The following is a 22,374-nucleotide window of genomic DNA, read 5'->3' as shown; positions in this document are numbered from 1 at the left end:
CCTAAACTGCATGCAACAGTTAGACCGATAGGTCTGGGGTGACAAATGTCATAACATTTCCGACGCCTGAAGAACGTCGTTTTAGGCAACCTTGGTCATAGTATGGTTATAATAAACTCACATAAAGTATTAATAAACATTGGAATTTACGAGAACTTCATTAAAATTTAACGAGTTTATGTCGATTTAAACTTTCATTGTTTTACTATAAATATGACAAATTACTTGTACATTTCGGTCCTTGGGTTTTAAGACTACATTTACACATTAAGGAAAATATTGGATTTTCTAACACAAATACTACTTTTACAAACGAAAGGCTTTTAATAAAACCAAACAAAAGCTTATGAACTCACCAACCTTTGTGTTGACACTTTTTCAAACAACTTGTATTCTCAGGAAATCATTAAACAGGTAACCAAGTGCTTTTGAGGATGGGGCGCTAAGGCGTCTACTATTTCATATTTTGTCAACATATTGTAATTGATTCGTAAACATGTAATTCATACAATGATGTCACTCTTTCAATTATATATATGTTGGTTGTGTTTGCTTCAATTACTATTACAATTGTTGTTATGATACTATACATGAAGTCCTCCACCCCCGGACGTTTCCGCCATCCTTGGTTTGGGGGTGTGACAGAACTTGTATGCCAAGTTCTCCAAGTGTGAGTTCTGGTTGCGCGAGGTGCAGTTTCTTGGGCACCTTGTCAACCAGAACGGGATTTCGGTGGATCCGGCCAAGGTGGAGGCCGTGATGAGATGGGAGGTTCCGAAATCTCCATCTGAGATTCGGAGTTTCCTGGGATTGGCTGGCTACTATCGGAGATTCATCCAGGATTTCTCCAAGATAGCATTACCCCTGACCAGGTTAACGAGGAAGGCTGTGGTCTTTTGTTGGGGGCCTGAGCAGCAGGCAGCGTTCGAGACACTGAGACAGAGATTGTGTGAGACGCCAATCTTAGCCCTGCCAGAGGGCATGGAGGATTTTGTTGTATACTGCGATGCGTCCACCTCAGGTTTGGGCGCAGTATTGATGCAGAGAGGGCATGTCATCGCCTACGCGTCGAGGCAGCTGAAGCCTCACGAGGCGAACTACCCGACGCATGATTTGGAGTTGGGGGCCGTTGTGTTCACCCTCAAGGTTTGGCGTCATTACCTCTATGGGGTTCGCTGTACGATTTACACTGACCACAAGAGTTTGAGGTACCTCATGGACCAGCCAAATCTGAATGTGAGGCAGTGTCGGTGGCTTGATGTGGTAAAGGATTACGATTGTGAGATCCTCTACCACCCAGGGAAGGCCAATGTCGTGGCCGATGCGCTTAGCCGCAAGGCAGCACCGATCAGGGATATCTGTTTGAGGATGACGGTGGTGACTCCGCTTCTGGAGCGGATCCGGGAGGCTCAGCAGGAGGCTATAAAGGAGGAACATCGGAAGAGTGAGCGGATTGTAGGACAGGTTTCCTCCTTCGACCATGACAGCAGGGGATTATTGACATTACACAGCAGGGGATTATTGACATTACACCGCACGGCAAGATGCAGCCGTTGGATATCCCGTTTTGGAAATGGGAAGACATCACGATGAATTTCATCACCAAGCTTCCCAGGACCGCGCGGGGAGTGGATTCGATATGGGTCATCGTCGATAGGTTGACCAAGAGCGCCCACTTTATCCCGATTCAAGAGAGCATCTCGGCCGAGAAATTGGCCGATATCTACATCAGAGAGGTAGTGGCACGGCATGGGGTGCCAGTTTTGATGAATTCGGATAGGGATGTGCGGTTCACTTCCAGGTTCTGGAAGAAGTTTCATGACGAGCTGGGTACTCGTCTGCATTTTAGTACAGCCTTCCACCCGCAGACGGATGGCCAGAGCGAGCGGACCATCCAGACTCTGGAGGACATGCTGCGGGCGTGTGTTTTAGACTTCGGTGGTAGCTGGGATACCTATCTTCCTTTAGCCGAGTTTTCGTACAATAACACCTATCACGCGAGTATTGACTGTCCTCCCTTCGAGATGTTGTACGGGAGGAAGTGCAGGACCCCGATATGTTGGGGCGAGGTTGGACAGAGAGTCATGGGGAGCACCGAAGTAGTGCTCAAGACGACAGAGAAGATTCAGCAGGTCCGGAGCAGGCTTCAGACTGCTCAGAGTCGGCAGAAGAGTTATGTCGATAGGCGCCTATCAGACTTGGAGTTCCAGGTTGGGGATATGGTTCTCCTGAAAGTGTCGCCTTGGAAGGGCGTCATCCGATTCAGGAAGCGGGGCAAGTTGGGTCCCAGGTATATTGGACCGTTTAGGGTTGCAGCCCGAGTGGGCAAGGTGGCATACCGGCTGGATCTGCCAGCCGAACTCAGTCAGATCCACAGCACTTTCCACGTCTCCCAGCTGCGGAAGTGCCTGGTGGACGACTCAGCGGTGGTACCTTTGGAGGACATCCAGGTTGATGACAGCCTGAATTATATCGAGCGGCTTGTGGCTATCCTAGACCGGAAGTCGAAGGAACTGAGGAACAAGAGGGTGGAGCTGGTGAAGGTGCAATGGCAGCACCGGAAGGGCTCGGAATGGACTTGGGAGCCCGCGGATGAGATGGTGGAGCATTATCCGGAGCTGTTCCGGGAGGGAGCGGCAGACTTCGAGGACGAAGTCTAAAATAAGTGAGGGAGATTTGTAACACCCCGGATTCCTGGTACGATTTTATTTAAGTATTTTCTTAAATTTTTGCCATGAACTTGGCGAGTCTGCGTCCCGACTCGCCGAGTAGCAGCGAGGTGGACACGGGATTTAAGCTGGGAACTCGGCGAGTCGACATATGGACTCGGCGAGTCCACCTGTCTGGATGAAACTCTATTTTCAGACATTGCACCCTATTTTACCCATTCAAAAACACCCATTTCATCCCATTTTCCTCCCAGAGAGCAGTAGAGAACAACCCTAGCTCCTTTAGTGTTCTTGAGTGATTTTGATCTTCCAAAGAAGGTTTTGGAGCTTAGAAGAAGAAGGAGGAAGTTGGAGTGTTCCAGAAGTGAAGGTAGATCCGAAATCTACTCTGGGGAAGGCATCAAATCAGGTAATAAAACCCTCACTTTGCTCATTAGCTCTTAGGTTCCTTTTTGTCCCCAATGGTTGATCTTCAAGCCTTAAAACCCCCAGATTTCGTGTGTATATGTGATAACCAGACCCTAGGAACTGAGACCCATGAGTTGGATCAGTTGCATGTCTCAGATTTGGCCAGATTGGGTGAAGAGTCGAAGGGAACTCGGCGAGTGCCAAAGTGCACTCGGCGAGTTCCATGAAGATGGCCTTAGACTCGACGAGTTGGATGAACAACTCGGCGAGTCCTATGAAGATTTCCTGGTACTCGGCGAGTCGTTCTTCAAACTCGGCGAGTCCCTTGAATATAGCCTTGAACTCGGCGAGTTGTTCTTCAAACTCGGCGAGCCATATGAACTGTCACTAGGATAAGAAGGGTTTAAGTGTAGGAGGTCCAACCCTTCGTAGTCGCACGTGGAATTAGCAATTTAACGTGTAGCTATAGTCCCAGAATCTCCAAATCTCCAAGGTTGATGTTCTGATGGAAGATTGGAGCGAATTGTGAGATCTGTTCGTCGAACTCGGCGAGTCCCCCCTTGGACTCAGCGAGTCCAGTCGCGGGTTTGTTAGTTGTCCCCGTTTAGCGAGTCAGGCTGACTCAGTGAGTGGGAACAGGGACCCGATGAGTCAGAGTCGGGCTAGACATAGAAGGACTCGGCGAGTCGCTATATGGACTCGGCGAGTCGCTATATGGACTCGGCGAGTCCAGTCAATCAGAAGTTGACTTTGACCAGTCATTTGACCTAAGGGGTATTTATGAGTACCTAATCCATGATTACAGATTTATAGCCGGAGGGTTACCGGTGCGGCAGCCAGGCGTAGGTTGAGCGGGTTTTCAGCAGCTACCCTCGAGGTGAGTTACCTTCCAGTAGAAGTGGGTCTAAGGCCACAATGTCGGCCCACTAGTAGGAGTCGTATGATAGATGACTGTCTGTGTGATAATCATCTAGGTTTGTTGCTACCTGATATGCTTTATGTGCTAGCAGATTATGATGTATGGGTTATGTGATATGTTATTATGTGGTAGCAGTAGTAGGGGGGTGAAACAGTCCCCGATCCGGTCGACAGGACCGAAGGGGTAGGCCAGCACCCAGATATGCTAGGCAGTATCCGGTCGACAGGACCGAAGGGGAAGGTCGGGCACCCAGAAATGCCCGGCAGACATGTATGCTATGTGATTGTATGGTATGAGGTTCGTTGGGGGAACTCACTAAGCTTCGTGCTTACGTTTTATAGTTTTGTTTTTAGGTACCTCTTCAGCTAGGGGAAGGGAGTCGGCGCGGTAGCAGCATATCACACACACTCTTGTTTCCGCACTATGGATTTTCTGGGATGTACTCTGAATATTTTACTATGATGTTACCGGTTTTCAGACATGAATTAATATTATGAATGTTTTGTAACGATGTTTTTATGTATTAACCTAATTTAAAAATGAAATTTTTAGCTGGTATTTTTGGGATGTTACAGAACTTACACACTATAACAAGAACAAGATAACTAAAATGTGAGATACTATATCTTGGCATAGCAATATTCTTGTTGTGTCACGTTTTGTAACCAGAGTATCCTGGAGGGAGAGCGTGAGTTTGTGTATAGATCTATATGGGATTGACTATCCCACACCTTGCTGCTAGCTACAGTGGGACTTGCAAGTCTACGGGTGACGGATGTCATATCATTTTCGACGCCTGAAGAACGTCGTGTTTTATACTAGTCAATCAAGCATGGTTATAACCTAATCACATTTTAACCTTAATTAACCGGTTTGGCTTCAAGGTAGTTAATGCATCAATAGTGTATTTTATACAATACTACTGTAAATCTTCATTTTCCATTACATTCATACAGTGATATTCTCACATGAAAAAGGCATACTATTTTTCTAGTAAAGATAGTTTTACAAATATGGAAAACACACATTTTATACTATTTCAAATATGGAAAACACATGAAAAGATAGTTTTACTTTTATACAGTGATATTCTCACATGAAAAAGGCATACTATTTTTCTAGTAAAGATAGTTTTACAAATATGGAAAACACACATTTTATACTATTTCAAGTACAAACATACATTTTACACTATCACAAGAGAACAAACATACAAACAGTTGGGTCTTGGGTAAAAGACTACTTTTCATTTAAGAAGAAAATATAGGATTTTCTGGGAAGATACAAACATTTTCACTAGACAGATACAAACATTTTCACTAAACAAATGCAAACATTTGACACTAAATACTTATGAACTCACCAACTTAAATGTTAATACTCTCTTTCAAAATAACTTGTATTCTCAGGGAACCAGTAGACAGGTACACTGGACTAGGTCTGAGAAGACGGGGCATGTTCAAGACTCGTCTTTTATTTTGATATACTTTTGGTGTCTTACAACTATACACAGAACCCACATGTATTAACTATTCTATTAATGCAATGGATGTTGTTTCTTGTTTTACTATTGTGCATTGTTATGATACTTTACACGACGTCCTCCGCCCCCGAACGTTTCCGCCATTCCGGTTTGGGGGTGTGACTTCTCTGACCCTTCGAACAAATCTTGAAGTGTATCCCAAATCTCTTTTGCGGTTTTGCACAGTTTGATGTGCTCAAAGAGAGAATGTGGAACACCAAACACCATTTCGGAAAAGGAAACTTGATCTGCATGCAGCTTTTCAAGATCATCAGTAGTGAGAGGTGCTTGACGTTGTTGATCCTGTCCCAAGAGAGTTGCAGCAGCATCTCTAACAATGGTTCAAACTGGAACATAGGGACCTTCTTTAACGGATCTCCAGATAGATTCACTTTTTTTCTTTTCCAAGTAAAAATCTTTCCATTCTGACTTTCCAATGATCATACTCTTCAACAAGTAGCAGTGGGGCACGTGTAGGGCAACCCACACTATTTGCTATTTGCATTGAGTACATTTGTTGAGAATTAGAAGCAACCATTGAAGTTAAGATATCTTGAGAAAAAGTGGTATATAGAAGAACTTTTATCCTGGACACAGAAATGATCGAAATACCAAGGTAATCTCGAATCAACTATAATACGTTCGTATGGATTCAAAGGACAACCAATCAAGCTCTAATACCAATTGTGAGAACAAGGATCTGATTGTGCAGTGACAAGGCACGAAATCTCAAACCTTGAGTTAATGCTTAAGATTAATGTCTACTTCTGATTAACAGTTCCAGTCAAGTCTGGCAAGACCAATCGAGACTTGAAGATGAGAATCAACAAAGTACTTCAAGTATTAAATATAGAATAATGAGTATAATCAAGGTAAAGACAATAAATGAACAAGTAGAATGTTTGAAAGAGTTTGATGTGGGAGAAAGATGCAAGTGAAGTAAATTCAAATATATCTATCTTTGGAGCAACAATCCGCCATATATTTTTGACATTAAACACTCCTTAAATAGGAGAAAGGAGTACATCGTACAAACTCAAACACATACATAGGACCGGACAAAAGAGTTACTTCTGAAACTCTGATTATCCATTTTGACAAAATAAACTAAGTCCTATGTACTGTTACATCAATACTAAAATACAAGAATAATTAATGCATAGACTGATAGATTGGTTCAGACTTATTCTTCATTTCGGAACATCTTCTCTTTGAACATACTCTCTGCTCCGGACACAAACTTCACCTCTGACCATAGACTGACTCCGGACCATATTCTACTTCGTAACTAAGACTGACTTCGCAACATCCAAAGGTTAGAGATTGCTAGAGGTTCACTTTCAGGTTCTAACACTGACGGTTATGCTAGTCCTTATGATGATCCCTATAACCGTCTTTTCATCGGCGTTTTCTTTAATAGGGGTATAGTATCTACCAACCACATTGTATGCCCGTTAATCTTTACAGATTATTATTATATATATTTGGTGTTTAATCCTCCATTTCACCATCTGTCATTTCAGTTAGCCTCATTCTCCTTCTTCTGTCGTTCTTATCTCTCGTCTCCTTTTTCTTTTCTGATTATGGCGAGCACTAGGATTTCTCACATTGGGATGGTAAAATCCAAGTTAACCATTCGGACCATGGGTACGCTTGTTCGGAAGTATAACATTGACCCCAAGTTCCATCCTCGTCTGCCGGAGGCCACCGATGCAATTACCGACGCCTCTGAAGGGTTTGTGGGGGTTTACCAAGTGTTCTTCGAATCCAGGTTGCGTCTTCCTGCTTTTGATATTCTAGAAACTGTTCTGGATTATTACAGTCTGCACATCATCCAAATAACCCCTAACGTCTTTCGCAAGATCCTCTGCTTCACCCTGTTGTGCGTCGCTCTGGATGCGTCGCCGACCATCAACCTGTTTCGTTATTTCTATATTTTGATGTCCAACGGGGATTGGGTTTTTTTCTCCCTTCGCCATGGTTTGGTAGAACTTTGTGACGACCTCCCAACCTCCATAAAGTATTGGAAAGATGAATTCTTTTTCGTTGATGCATTTACTTTCTCAGGCCCCATGGCGTACGATGCTACCGCTGACAGGGCCACTGACCCTGTGCCAGAGCTATCGTCCGACGAGCAACTGATAACGGAGAGGTTATCGGACAATTTTGTTCGATGGGTGGACCCCGACAAAGAGATGTTGGGTATGCAGCGGCGGAACTAATATATAGTCAGGGGTAGCACGTGCTACCCCTTATTTTCTTCCCACAAGTCATAAAAATGTTAAACCATTTTATTATAAATAAATATAGTGCATCAGCTAAATACAATTAGCCCATTAAATACTAAATGAATAATTAGCCACAAGGCGCATTTGCCATTTTCCTTTTCCTTTACTGATACTATGTATGTAAATATACAATTCACCATATAATCAAATCCCTTAACACATAATAATTTTATTGAGATATATTATATACATTAAATATGTAGTTACGTACTATAAAATTTTATTTAATTTCACACCTCATTTTTATAGCTAAGAAAACAAGCAAACAAGCAACCATAAAACTGAAATAAATAAATAAAATATTAATCTTATTCGGGTGAACCAAACCAAACTCGCTTAACCCAAAATCCGTTTAACCCAAGGTTAATAAGGTTCGGTTTGGTGGCCATATCAAACCGGAAAACATGGTTATTTCCTTTGGTTAACTTGTAAACGTAAGACTTTTGTATTAGTTTGTTACACACAATGAAATCCAAATTTAAAAAAAAACAACATAATTATCTTATTATCTTTTATTTTGGATTTGTTTTTGTGCTACCCCTTACAAAAGTTTTTGGTTCCGCCACTGTGGGTATGGCTAGCATGAGTCTCCATTGGAATCGTTTGGATAAGAAGCTAGTGGAGGTATTCGAGGGAAAAGGTGTAACCCTTCTTGACCGACTTCACGGGAGACGGATTGCGAACTCCACCCTAGCGACGGAGGAGGTGATAGCGTCGGATTCCCTGACTAGGTCAGAGCCTTGCATGGACTCTGCCCTACATGCTTCTCGAGCGGAGGGCTCTAGACCTATTCCTCCTAACCTTCACTCGAAGGGCGTGAAATTGGATTTCGACTTTGGCAAGCCTCACGCGGTATTTACGAGGGCTACATCGAAAGGGTTCATCCTAAATAAGTGCTCGGAGAGTGCACAAGACGATCAACTGATCATGATGTCCCCTACCAAGCGGAAGCGTTCTGGTCGTGACTTAAAAAGTCGAAGCCTGAATGATCTATTTGATCCTCTGGCTCCTGATGCTATAAGTTCTGAGCGTACCCCGGAAGATCCTGTTGCTACCATTTTTCACGAATGTCCAATCGGGCTGGACAACAAGATGAAGTGTGTGGAGGATGAGGCAGAGGTGCCTCATTTGGGCAAAGCATAATTGGAGACCGTTACTGGAGGCCTCCCGGAGAAGGTTCCTGAGGATCACCCTTTGAACAAAGAAAACCCCAAGGTTTTGTCTGTTGCAGCTGTGTTTCAACAAAAACTTTTGGGGTCCGGACTTGGTCACTTTATCGCACCAACTACCGACTCCTCGGTAGTTATTCCTATTCCCATTCCATCTGATACCTCAACTGGGAATGAAGAGCCTTTGGAAACAACATCCGCAAATATGGAATTCAGTATCCCGAATCCTCCCCCCTTGACAAACTGTATGTTCCCTTTCTCACTTTGTCAATGCTTGCTTTTTTGTATGCTTTAGATCCTTGTTGCGAGTCACTTATTTATTTATTGCGTAGCTATTGTTATTATAGGAAAAAATAGGCCACGATGCCAACGCTGGTTACTCTTGCTGCTTTACTTCCCCAGTTCTAACATCCTTTTGCTATGACAAGTGTTCCCAAGAACCCATTTGAGATGGGTGTTGCGTCTGATGAAGAAGCGTTAGATAGGGCTCGATCGTGTTTGATGAAGGGGATGCACTTATTGAACGAAGTGTCTGTACGCATGAAGGCGTGTTCAGAACAACTTTCTCAGCGTCAAATCGTGTTTGACGAAGCTCTGGAATGGGTAAAACAACTTCGGACTCTTCACGAGCAAACATAACAGGAAGCTAAGGGGCTGAAGGAAGAGGTAGTTGTTTTGTCGGAGAGAAACCAAAGTTTGGTGAAATATTTTAGTCAAGCCCTTGGCCAGCAGGAGGAGCTGAAAAAAGCTGAATCAGGATCTGCAACTAAAGTTAGATGACGCTGTGAGCCACCGTGAATCTTCCGTCAAAGAAGTCGAGGGTATCTCTCAGCAGTACCATTCCCTGATGTTGCAATATACTGAGAAGGTTTCTCAGTTGGAAATTGCCCGCTCTAGCAAAGATGTGAGCATTAAATTGCTAGATGAGGAATTAGTCGTGGCGAAGCTCCTGATGCTGGAGAAAGATGCTTGAATTGCCACCTTGAGCGACTCACAACTTCTGATGGAGCAGAATATAGCAAGTTGCAAGACGGGAGTAGATCAATAGGCTGAAGAGCTGCGATGGGTCATGAAGGAAGGAATCCCCACCTTTGTTTGGGCTTTGTTGGATTCAAGCGACTTTGGTGTTGTGAATGCCGCTTTACATACATCTGCTATCCAGGTTAGCCTCCATCAAGCCTGTGTGGATATGAAAGAAAAGTACACCGAGGAGCTGAAAGGTAAGAATGTTCTGTACTCGTATCCAGATGCACAACGTCAAATTTTGGAACGTTTTTCTGAGATGATGATGTATAAGTACTCTCTAGTGTTTGCTTCGAAGAGCAAGGAGATGGACGTGGGTGGCTTGAAGAAGTGGCTGAAGGTTGTGGATTCTTCAGGGGCAGATGAAGTTCCTTCTTCTTTAGGGGCGAAAGATGGAGTTGGATTAGGGTAGGAATCGGGAATTGCTTTTTTTGTACTAATTTGGATGTTTGAACTTTTAAGCGTAACCTTTATTTTGCTGATGCTGTGGGGCAGTTTTTTTGTTATCTTGTAATGACACTTTGCTAAATGACAATGTGATCTTCCTCTATTTAATCGAATCATTTTACCTCTTACCTGTGTAATTGTAAGAATTATTTGTGATTTCGATTGTCCTCCTATCTGCAATGGTTAGCATCCAATTTCGTATTAACTAAAGCGTTTGTCAGACTTTGAAATGCTCCTTCCGTTAACTCGAATGGTATGCTTAGTATATGACTCGAACCATTGGGTTTAACTAGGGTTCAAGTAATAAGAACATTGAGCCGTAATTTGTAGAATTATGGCGATATTTGTAAGTTGCTCGAACCATTAGGTTTAACTAAGGTTCGAGTAATAAGAACATCGGGCCATAATTTGGAGGATTATGGCGATGTTTGTAAGTTGATCGAACCATTAGATTTAACTATGATTCGAGTGATAAGAACATCGAACCATAATTTGGAGGATTATGGCGATATTTGTAAGTTGCTCGAACCATTAGGTTTAACTAAGGTTCAAGTAATAAGAACATCGGGTCATAATTTGGAGGATTATAGCGATGTTTGTAAGTTGCTCGAACCATAATCAATCAAAATGCCCAGCCAACTCAAAAAATAAACACGGTATAAGCATATGTAAGAAAATGTTGAGCAATGAAGAATAAGGGTTGTGATGGCAAAGAAACCTACGTGATTGACTTTTGGACAAAGAAGAGAAAGTTCGTGATGTTCTTGATTTTAACATAGCAGATGTTCGATTTCTACCAAGACCATGCATTTTTCATACCCCAACCCTTGAATCGTAGGTGTCAGGGTAACCAAAGAACCGAAGTGTGTACTGGGGCATGAAGGAGGGCTACGAGTTACATGAAGAATCGAAGAACACCTGTGATGGTGAAGAAACTTGTGTGACTAACTCTTTTATAAAGAAGCTAAACTTAAAAGAATTAGACGGAATGAAAGACTTGAAGTCAAGCGAAACGAAAATTATGGAGGTTAAGAGATTGGAGACGGGGATGGATGTAATTGAAAAATCCAATGTTTTTTTTTTTGGAGACGACGGCTAAAAAACAGAGAAAATGATTAGGTCTATTTTTTTAGAGAAAGAGGGAAATATAATTTTTTTTATAGAGGGAAAAATGTTGAAATTTTAGTAAAGAGTGAAAATTGAAATTTTTTAGAAGACGAAAAAAATTGAACTCCCCCAAATACTGGTTTCATTTTTCAACACTGTCATCATAAAACACTTATAGTGAAATGTTTTTTTTTCTTTTATTGTTACTATTTTTTACTTTTGGACACACATAAAAATTAAAATGTCACTATAAAATACTTTTAGTTACATGTTTTATTTTTTTAAATGTTATAATAAAATACTTATAGTCGCATATTACATATGAAATTAAACTGTTATCATAAAACACTAATAATCACATGTTTTTTTTTAAATGTCATAATAAAATACTTAGAGTCATAATGATCTAACGTGACTATTGGCTAGTATTTGTCACATTTTTTATGTAAAACAGTGACAAAATGTGTGAACATAGTTTGCAATGGTGACGGTTTTTACTAGTGTTGGTGACATTGTGTGATGATAAATATTACTGAAATTTGATTAATGACCTTTAGTGATGCAAATAAACAAAACCTTTTTTAAAAACCGTTCCCATTGGTCCTTTTTATACTAGTGAAATTTACATTAATCTTCAAACTCAATGACATCATTTTGCTTGATGCTTCAACTTCATATGAATATCAAAGAAATTAGTTTTCAACAAATCGTTGGAGATATTTGGTTTAATTCATAAAAAAAACATTTGAATGTGGAATTAAGAAATAATAGAAACATTCTTTCAGTGTTATCTTGGGTCCACAATGTTATTTTATCGATGGATTCCCATATTGACAAAGATTTGGAAGATGATACTGAGATTGTTCCATCATATTGGGGCCAGAAAGAGAAAGATAAGAGGAGGAGGACATTAAACTTAATTTGGGTTTAACCTTCCTCAAGCTTTAATTCTCTTTATCATAACCCGAGTTCAAAACCTTCCTCAAGCTATCGTATGTTATATTTCAGCTTAGAATATGTTTATTAGTTGTGTCAATGGCAAATGCATTATGCGTTGGAGGTGTTGATTTAAAAAAAATGGTTTTGTATTTGATTTAAACATGTATTGGTGATGATTTTGATATGTAATTTTAATTATCGCTTGATTTTAAGTTTTAGTAATTTTTATTTAACAAAAGTCAAGAAACAAAATAGATGGAAGATAAATGGTGTAAAATGATTTAAAACCTTTCAATATGTTGTGTAAGTAACTATACTTAACATATTAATTTAAACGGTATATAAAACTTGGCATGATTTTACACAAAACTATTTTGTATATCAACTACAACCTTCATATCTATTGGACTGAAGCTGTAAACTACGCAATACTATAGGGACAATTCTTAATTTACCCTCCTAAATATCACGCGTTAAAAATAAATTAAAAATGAAGCCACTTGTCAAAGCCTCCTTCCTCTACCACGCAAACCACCAGCTGGTAACCCCACCACAGAGACTCCACAAAAATCTATATATACATCGCAATTCTCATATCAACAAGTTAAAGTCACTCACAAACACTCCCAACAAACAATTGCTTCACTCATAAGTCATAACTTGCAAAAACTACCAACAAACCGTAACTTGACCTCATATATTGCTCACACTACCAACGTATGGATGCCTTTATCGAATCGTACAACCCATTTCCATCAGTATCATCAGAAAGTGTTCCATTAGCTTACTTTTTGACCTCAAATCGTAGCAAAAGCTCAGTCTTGAATGCGGCTGCTGAATCCGAAGTGATGCTGGCTTCACGAAACCCGAAGAAGAGGGCCGGAAGGAAAAAGTTTAGGGAGACTCGACACCCAGTTTACCGAGGAGTGAGAATGAGGGATAACGGGAAGTGGGTTTGTGAGTTAAGAGAGCCCAACAAGAACTTGAGGGTGTGGCTAGGGACTCATCCTACTGCTATAATGGCAGCAAGAGCACATGATGTGGCGGCGCTTGCCTTCAGAGGACGACGAGCTTGTTTGAATTTTGCTGATTCTGTTTGGCGGCTTCCGATCCCGAAGTCTAGCAGCATACAGGATATACAAAAGGCCGCTAAAGAAGCTGCGGAGGCTTTTAGATACACTGAGGAAGAGGTGGAGATTGTGGAAACGAAGGAGTTGCCGGAAATTCTGTATTACGTGGATGAAGAAGATATTTTTGAGATGCCGGAATTTTTTGTCAGCATGGCGGAGGGACTGATGGTAGCGCCTCCGCAGACAGTGGGATATGACAGTTATGAGGATAACGTCGAATTTTTTGTTGACGAGTCTTTATGGACCTTTTAGATTTAGTGAGCGTATATACTCACATTTACTCTTTTTGAATTTAAATAGATTGTTGATTAATTTTCCCTCATGACTAGTTGATTTTTGTAGACTAGCCAATGAGATACATATAGTATGCACAACACATTTGCATTGTAAAAAAAGAAATATGAAATCTATAAAATAATTGGGTTAGACAGGTTAAAAAACGAGTTCCGAGTTTGGTAAAAATCCCCTTTTTATATAATATATTCTCAAAGTAGATATGGAAAAACCACGATCCAAGTACTATCATGCTTTAATGTATTTAATTTAAATTATTAAATCATGAATAATGAAACATTGATATTTTCTGTCATAATGTAATAGGCGGAGGGGATAGGGGTAAGGGGTAGGAAGGTGCATAGCCCCCTCCCCCCTCCCCCCGCCCCCACCCACCCCACCCAACTTGTCTGATGCAAATTCTCAAATATTGTATTTATGTCCCTCTTATTTACAATTTATTTTCTATTTTTATCATTTTTATTTTTGAAGAACTATTTTACCTCCTTGTTCCTCAGACGTGAGAGCGAAAGTGTGAGACATTTAATTAAACTTTCAAATGTTACATGACCCTTTTATTTACAACTTAATTTCTATGACCATTATTTTCACTTATGAAGAGTTACTTTTAAATCAATTTTTATACTAACATTATAAATTAAAGTTTTACCTAAAAATTAAAAAAAATGGTTTTTATATGTTTTACTTGGTAATGATTATAAATATCTCTACCGGACTCTTATTCTAGAATTCTAGCTTTGCTTATGGATATGTTATATCGCTGATGATAAATTATATCAATATCAAATTCATGATGTAAATTTACAACTGTCTAACTTAATTAATTGAGATCACAAAATAAATAGATAAGAAAATATTGGTTATCAAGTTGAGATGTCACTAATACCATCTATGAAAACAGAATATTGACTTTGATATCCAATATCAGTTATATTTTATAAAATAAATCAAATTAACTAGATTATAAACATGTAACAACATATACAAACTCAATGAAACCAAATAATCAACATGTAACGACATATATAAATAATTCAAAAACAATAAAGACATGTTAAAATAATAAACAAATAAATAATTTCAATTTATTTAAAATAGATAAACACATTAACAACCAAATTTAAGTTACTTTAAATTCATATTACATATATAACAATATAATATACATGTATTGGTAGATTGGAGCAAAACCACCATGCATGAGCGTAAAGATCGAAGCTTTACGTGACAATCGAGCCTTAGGATGGTAGATCTAGTGTTTGGAGTGATAGATATGCCTTAAAACGTCTGAATGAGAAATCAGATCGAAGAGACTCTCCGAGTCCATGTCCTGACTCGACGAGTCGGTTAGGGTTTGTCCCGATGAGCTTGATCATGCGGAAGCTCGACGAGTTAGGGGTCAACTTGACGAGCTGAGTTGGGCCTTTCATGAGACTTCTGAGGAAACCAGCTGGACTCGACGATTCACATAGATGCACTCGGCGAGTCAGGTCAAACTTGGACTGTTGACTCGAGTTGACTTTAGGGTTTGGTCAATATGAGTAAGGGAGACCATGGAGTGGTAAAATGGTCTTTTACCCATTCCAAGAGTTAGAGAGAAAGAAAGAACAACCTTTGGTATATTGAGTATTAGTAGAGTATTAATTAGAGATGATAATCCTATGTGTTAGGCGGAGGCTAGTTCGAGATTTCCGAGTACGAGACTTTTACTTGCTAGCTTACGAGGTGAGTCTTCTCACTATACTTACCATGAGTGGTACCTTTGTGTGATTGAGATGTTTATTGTGCTTAACTGTGTATCTTAATATTTTGCATCATGTCTTGTGATTTATGTTGAGTATTGTTATTATGAGATGTTTAAGGCGCCGACTTGATTGTACACACACACCTGCGTCGGAGATATGTTTTTGGAGGATCCTGGATTTGTGTTATAAACAGTTTTTGAGACATCTGTTTTGATAACTTGATGTTTGTGGAAATTGTGATTTTGAAATGAGATATTTGGGTTTTTAAATGAAAATTTTTGTTTGAAAATTTACGGTGTTACAAGTAGTTGTGCATTATAGACTAAATGTACCAATAAGAATTCACATAGCAATCTTTAATTCATACCTACACCTTATTCAACTAGTGTATAAAAATGTTAACCCTAACATTCCATTATTCAAACCAAATCCGACCTAATTCATTCACTATACAATCACACGGAGTAATTCTTTCATTTTCATATAAACATGAGCTCGTCTAAGCAAGTTGCAACAACGTATGAATATGGTATTTGTAATTGTAACAATGAAGATTGTTCTTGTTATTCCCGTCTTAACCTATTTTTAGAAGTCATCGTCGATCATCTTGAATTCTATCACGGTGGACCACAACTAGGTAAGATGCCCGATAATATATTTCTAGCAGTGGTGGAAGATGTAAAGGACCAATAAATTGACTATAAAAGAGTTGGATATTTCATGAATGTTTATACATTCCCTTAGTAGAGTTGCAAGATATGCTCAAATTGGTAGCGAGGTACTAAGAAAAATGTAACACTCATAAAAATCATGATAAATTTAAACTTTTTAAAACCAACCAAATTCACAAATTGTTTACAAACATAGTTTTCAAATGCACTTCAACATCAGAGTTCCCAAAATCATAAGTCCAAAACATTAGGATGTGTACGGTCACGCCTTCGTCTTCGCCTTCCCGCAGTCATCTAAAGTACCTGAAACATAACCCAAAACTGTAAGCCAACGCTTAGTGACTTCCCCCAAAATACCGACACATAACCAAATAACATATATATATATATATATATATATATATATATATATATATATATATATATAATAACAGCACACAATGGGTCCACAACTAAAAGTATGGAATACCCCTGAGCCCACAACATAAGTCTGTCTTGCCATCGGGCCCACAACTTATGTCTGACTTGCTCCCTGACCATATCAGTCCTTGGACTGAATACCATTAATCCCTCAGTACGAGTCTGGCATACCGCCCGGTCCTCAGCTCGTATCTGGAATGCTCATGATCCCTCAGTATGAGTCTGGCATGCCCTACCCGGCCCTCATCTCATATCTGGAATGCTCCAGGATTCGTTGGCTACCGCACGGAGCAGTACAACCTCAACCCAACCCAATACAATATGTCAACATATACCAGATAATAAACATAAACAGATAATCATGCAACACAGTCACAGGTAGACCTACAGATCTACCAGTCTTCGATATTAATAACTAGCATAAACATGCATATTTATCCCATACTCAGCATATCAGTGAATAGCAGGATATCAAACCAATGGGCCGGCCTTGGTGCCTTCCACCCGTAAGTACAGTGAGGAAAACTCACCTCGCAAGATGGACAAAAGCTGATGAGGTCTCGACTACGAATCTCAGCTCCAATCGACTCTTATTCCAACCAAATGACCCAAATCTCAATCAAATTCCCGAAATACCCAAAATACCCTTAAGGTAAAACTTGGTCAAACTTGGTAAAATTCAGTTGGTCAAACCAACTAAGTTAACCGAGTCAACCTAGCCGAGTCAGCTCAACTGGATTGACCGAGTGTGAGTATGTGGGGCGTACTCTAAAGGTACGTTGAGCGTACTCCAAACCCTCGCAGTTGACCACCATCGGGGTGGTTGACCTTGTATGCATGGTGTACTCTGAGTACGCGGGGCGTACCCTCACAACCCCAAAAATCTCATTAAGAGCTTAATGTATTAAGCTCTTACGTCCCAACTTCAAATCCATGGCTAACATAGCCCCTAGACTCATAAAGTTTCCAACTTTATGACTTTACATGCCCATTAAGTGCTTAACTCAAGGTCTTAATCCATTAAGACCTTATACAAGATGCATGAAGTAAAACTAACCATTGGGACATCATTTTTATGACTTAAGACCTCTCCTAGGGTCTGAAAGGACAACTCAAATCATCAAAAACATGTCATGCTCAAGATAAGACATTTGGGACCAAAAAGTATAACTAAAACACCCATTTCTAGATCTACATGATTGAAAAACAAACATGCAAGCTTTATACATTAGAAGGCTTGCAAATGAAGAATAAATCCCAGATCCAAAGTGCTCCACTCCTCCAAGATGAGCTTAAGTTCCTTCCTTCTTCTTCTAAGCACACAAACACACACTTTAAGTCTTGAAATGGCTCCATAAGGTGGTTCTAGGTGATGGGTTTTGAGCATTCTAACACTTCCTAAGTGTACATGCAACCCTAATAACCTTGGATCTATGTTTGTCTAATAATCATCCAAAGTTGAATTCCAAGGTTATATTCCTATCTAGCATACATGGGGAACATTTTTAACTTAAATGAAAGATAGAATAACTTACCTTGTTGTTGATTATGATCCTTGAAACCTTGTGAGCCTAGTACCCCAAGTGTGATGCCTCAAATGCTTCACACAACACCAAATGCAAAGGAGTAAACTTTGAGAGAATCTTACACTTGCAAAATCGGCTCTAGCCCTCTTGTTTCTTAGTGTCGCCGATTTTGGTGGAGAATGGGTTTCTTATATAGTGTTGACACATCTAGGGTTACACCATGTAAACCCTAATGTGTCATGACTCTTCATTTCCATGACCCATGGGTTTGTAACTCCCATGGAGCATCCATGGAGCATCCTATGGGTGGAACCCAACTTGATAATCCATGGAGCCTCTTAGCCCACTATATAAGATATGGAAGATTTACATAATCTACCCATATATTTAATTAGTTATCTTTTGATCACTTAATTAATTCTAAATTAATTCTTGATCAAACTAATTAAATAATATTATTAATATATTAGAACTTATAATATATTAATAAACCATAAGTGTTATTTCTCTCATTTTAGTTTATCCAATTGCATGGTGCCATGCAACCCAAATGGACCATGCCGGGTCGGGTCAAGTACATACCATAAATAGTTATGGACTTAGACACCTTATCCAACACTAGGGTTACAACACGAATGAGAGGGTGGAGGCTGATAAAGTGAAGGGAAATGAGGCTATAAGGATGCTTAAATACCAGCCAAACCCTAAAAATTAGGTGCATTCCTAACCCTTGTGGAACGCCTCAGAGGTACAGACTTGTCAATTGGCTCAACAGAAGTTTCCTCCTCAAGTTGAGTGCTAGGGTTTGAAGTTCCTTCACCACTTGACTCTTGAATTTCTTCAAGGTCAACTTGCCTCCCACTGTCTCCTTGGCTTATGAACTCTCTCTCTCGAAAGAAAGCCCTCCTAGCTACAAAGACCACATTCTCACTAGGTCTGTAGAAGAGGTAACCAAAGGATTTATGTGGGTAGCCGATGAAAATACACCTCTCACTTCAAGGTTCGAGCTTATCATGAGTCTCACGTCTCACGAAAGCCTCGCAACCCCAAATCTTAATGTGGTCTAGTTTGGGTACTTTGCCAGTCCACATCTCATGAGGAGTTTTGGCAACTTTCTTTGTGGGAACTAGATTAAGGATATGGGCGGCAGTCTCTAAGGCATACCCCCAAAATGATATTGGTAGCGAAGCTCGACTCATCATGAAACGAACCATATCCAACAAGGTTCGATTACGCCTCTCAGCTACACCATTCAACTGCGGTGTCCTGGGAGGTGTCAATTGTGAGACAATCCCACATTTCCTAAGATAGTCGAGGAACTCTGAACTAAGATACTCACCACCTCGATCGGATCGAAGCATCTTAATGTTCCTACCCAATTGATTCTCGACTTCCTGTTTAAACTCTTTAAACCTCTCAAAAGTCTCTGACTTATGCTTGATTAAGTAGACATATCCATATCTACTGTAATCATCAGTAAAAGTCAAATAATAACGATTAGCATCCCTTGTGGCATGTTTGAAGGGCCCACACACATCCGTGTGTATAAGATCCAACAAACCTTCACCCCTCTCACAAGAACCTGTGAAGGGTGACTTTGTCATTTTTCCAAGTAAGCATGATTCGCAACTATCATCTGACTTTAGGTCAAATGACTCCAATACTCCATCCTTTTGGAGTTGGCCTATGCGTTTCTTGCTTATATGTCCAAGACGACAATGCCATAATGATGCTTTATCCAAGTTATTATCATTAACAGAATCAATACACAATACATTATTTCCTAGTTATCAACCACAGATATAGTTTCATACACACCATCACAAGGTAATGCTTTAAAATAAAGAACATTATTAAAGAAAGCATTAATCGAACCAACTTCATTATCAAATGAAAAGGTGAAACCTTGTTTATACAATGCATGAAAGGAAATAATATTTCTTGCCATTTCTGGCGAATAACAACATTTATTCAAATCTAAACTAAACCCACTACTTAGCGATAAAGTATAAACTCCAATCTTGGTGACAGGTAAAGCTTTCCTATTCCTCATGATTAAGTTTATTCTTCCATGCTCCACATTCTCACTTCTTCTTAGTCCCTGCAAATCAGAACAGATATGAATACCACAACCGGTATCAAGGACCCAAGAGTTAGAATGGGGTGAGTTATTAGATAAGATAGTGTAAATACCTGCATGGTTGGGTTTAACTTTCCCATCCTTCACATCTTGCTGGTACTTTGGGCAGTTCCACTTCCAATGTGACTTTTCATGGCAATAGAAGCATTCAGCCTCTTTAGGGTCAGAAGAAGGAGTGACAAAACCTTTCTTGGTTCCACTTGAAGAAGAGCCATCAAGGGTCCTAGCCTTGGTACCCTTCGAAGAGCTCTTCCTCTTCTTCCCTCTACCTTTCCCGATTGCCAAAACCGGGGCGGAGTTTGGAGTAGGAGTGTTAACAACTGACTTACCCTTAAGACCTGTTTCTGTGGTCTTGAGGAGTCCCTGAAGTTTGCTGAGTGTGACCTCTTCCTTATTCATGTGATATGTCATGCGGAATTGATCATAGCACGATGGTAAGGAGTGCAAAATGATATCTATTGCAAGCTCCTCAGGGAAATTCACATTAAGCTTCAACAACCGATCCACATACCTTTGCATTTTCTGCATGTGGCTCGTGACGGATTCCCCGTCCTTCATCATGGTTGTTATGATAGAGCATATGATTTCATACCTCTCTTGTCGTGCACTTTGATGGTATCTTTCCATCAGATCTTGATGCATTTCAAAAGGGTAGAAGTCCTCATAGGACTTTTGGAGTTCCGCTGTCATGGTGGCCAACATGATGCATGCCACTTTTGTAGCATCCCTTTCATGTGCCCGGAAGTCAGCGATCTCCTGGGGAGTTGCAGTGGTCTCATCAATCTCCTTAAGCTCCTTGTCAAGGACATATTCTTTGTCCTCGTAACGGGTAATCATCCTGATGTTTCTGATCCATTCATTGAAGTTGGATCCATCAAAAGTGACTTTCCCACACAAGTTCATAAGGGTAAAGGAGCCATTAGGATTAGAGCCAGAAGCAGCATTGTTTGAAGACATCTGAAAGAAGAGAACAAGATTAGTTTAGATATTAAGAGAGTCCTTAATAAAACACCCAAATGTAATATTAAGGCTAGGATCCAATCATAATATATTTTAACTTAGAAGAGGTATGCCGTAATCCAAGCTATAACATATTTGAAAGGTAGGTGAATGACGATTCACCAATTTCCACCATGAAAAACGAAATATAAATATTAGGTTTTTAATTGGTTCTTAGAAATTCCTAGATTCTTTTGAGATTCAATGAACTTTTCAAAGGCATGTTTCAATCTCGAGTGTGCCCTCCAAGTTTTGTGACTGGGATACCGAGGATCACAAAACGAGGTGTGAAGTAACCATGCAAATCACTTGGTACCCTCAAGGTTTATCACTCAATCGATGTGCCGGTAAACCACACACGCTCCACCGATGCTATGGTAAACCTTAATTCACCCTTTACCTACCTTGTTAAGTCCAAGTTAGTGTGCCAGTTAACCACACACGCTCCACCAATGACTTAAACAAAGTGTAAAGTGTAATTTCATGGATTAGCACCTTATTCACATTTCCCTAAAGTAACTAAGATTGGGAATTTAATAAAAGCATTTAGTTACTTTATAATATTCATCATACTTTTAATGAGAATTTATAAGTCCTTGTCTTACCCGTTCGGCTAACGACCCTCCACCGATCAAGGAAGCGGTGGGTGAGATTGGACACCCATTAAGTTGCCATTTTATAGGCAACAACCTTATACCCCCCTTATAGACCGGCTTCGTGAATGAGGCGTACTAGCGGTAAGACGACTTGACGTTATACATATATATATATATATATATATATATATATATATATTAGTAACTTATAATATTATAAAGTATAAGGGTTGAATTTTAACTTTTAAAATTCTAAGGGTTGGAACTAAAGTTTTAATCAAGACTTTACATGTTCCAAAACTTGAGGGCAAGTTTTGTAAACTTCCAAAACTTTTCATTTCTTATAACTTATGAATTAATTG

General features: G+C 39.9%; 1 pseudogene; it reads left to right on the top strand.

Moving 5' to 3' along the window:
- The first annotated feature begins 13,112 nt into the window (after window positions 1-13,112).
- Window positions 13,113-13,933, top strand: LOC145137312 (dehydration-responsive element-binding protein 1D pseudogene; annotated as a pseudogene).
- The last annotated feature ends 8,441 nt before the right edge of the window (window positions 13,934-22,374 follow it).

This window comes from Lactuca virosa, chromosome 9 (assembly GCF_052849685.1).
Source record: "Lactuca virosa cultivar CGN04683 chromosome 9, Lactuca_virosa_CGN04683_v6, whole genome shotgun sequence".
Lineage (NCBI taxonomy): Eukaryota > Viridiplantae > Streptophyta > Magnoliopsida > Asterales > Asteraceae > Lactuca > Lactuca virosa.
Note: the sequence above shows the minus strand (reverse complement) of the source record. Positions and strands in the feature narration are given on the sequence as shown.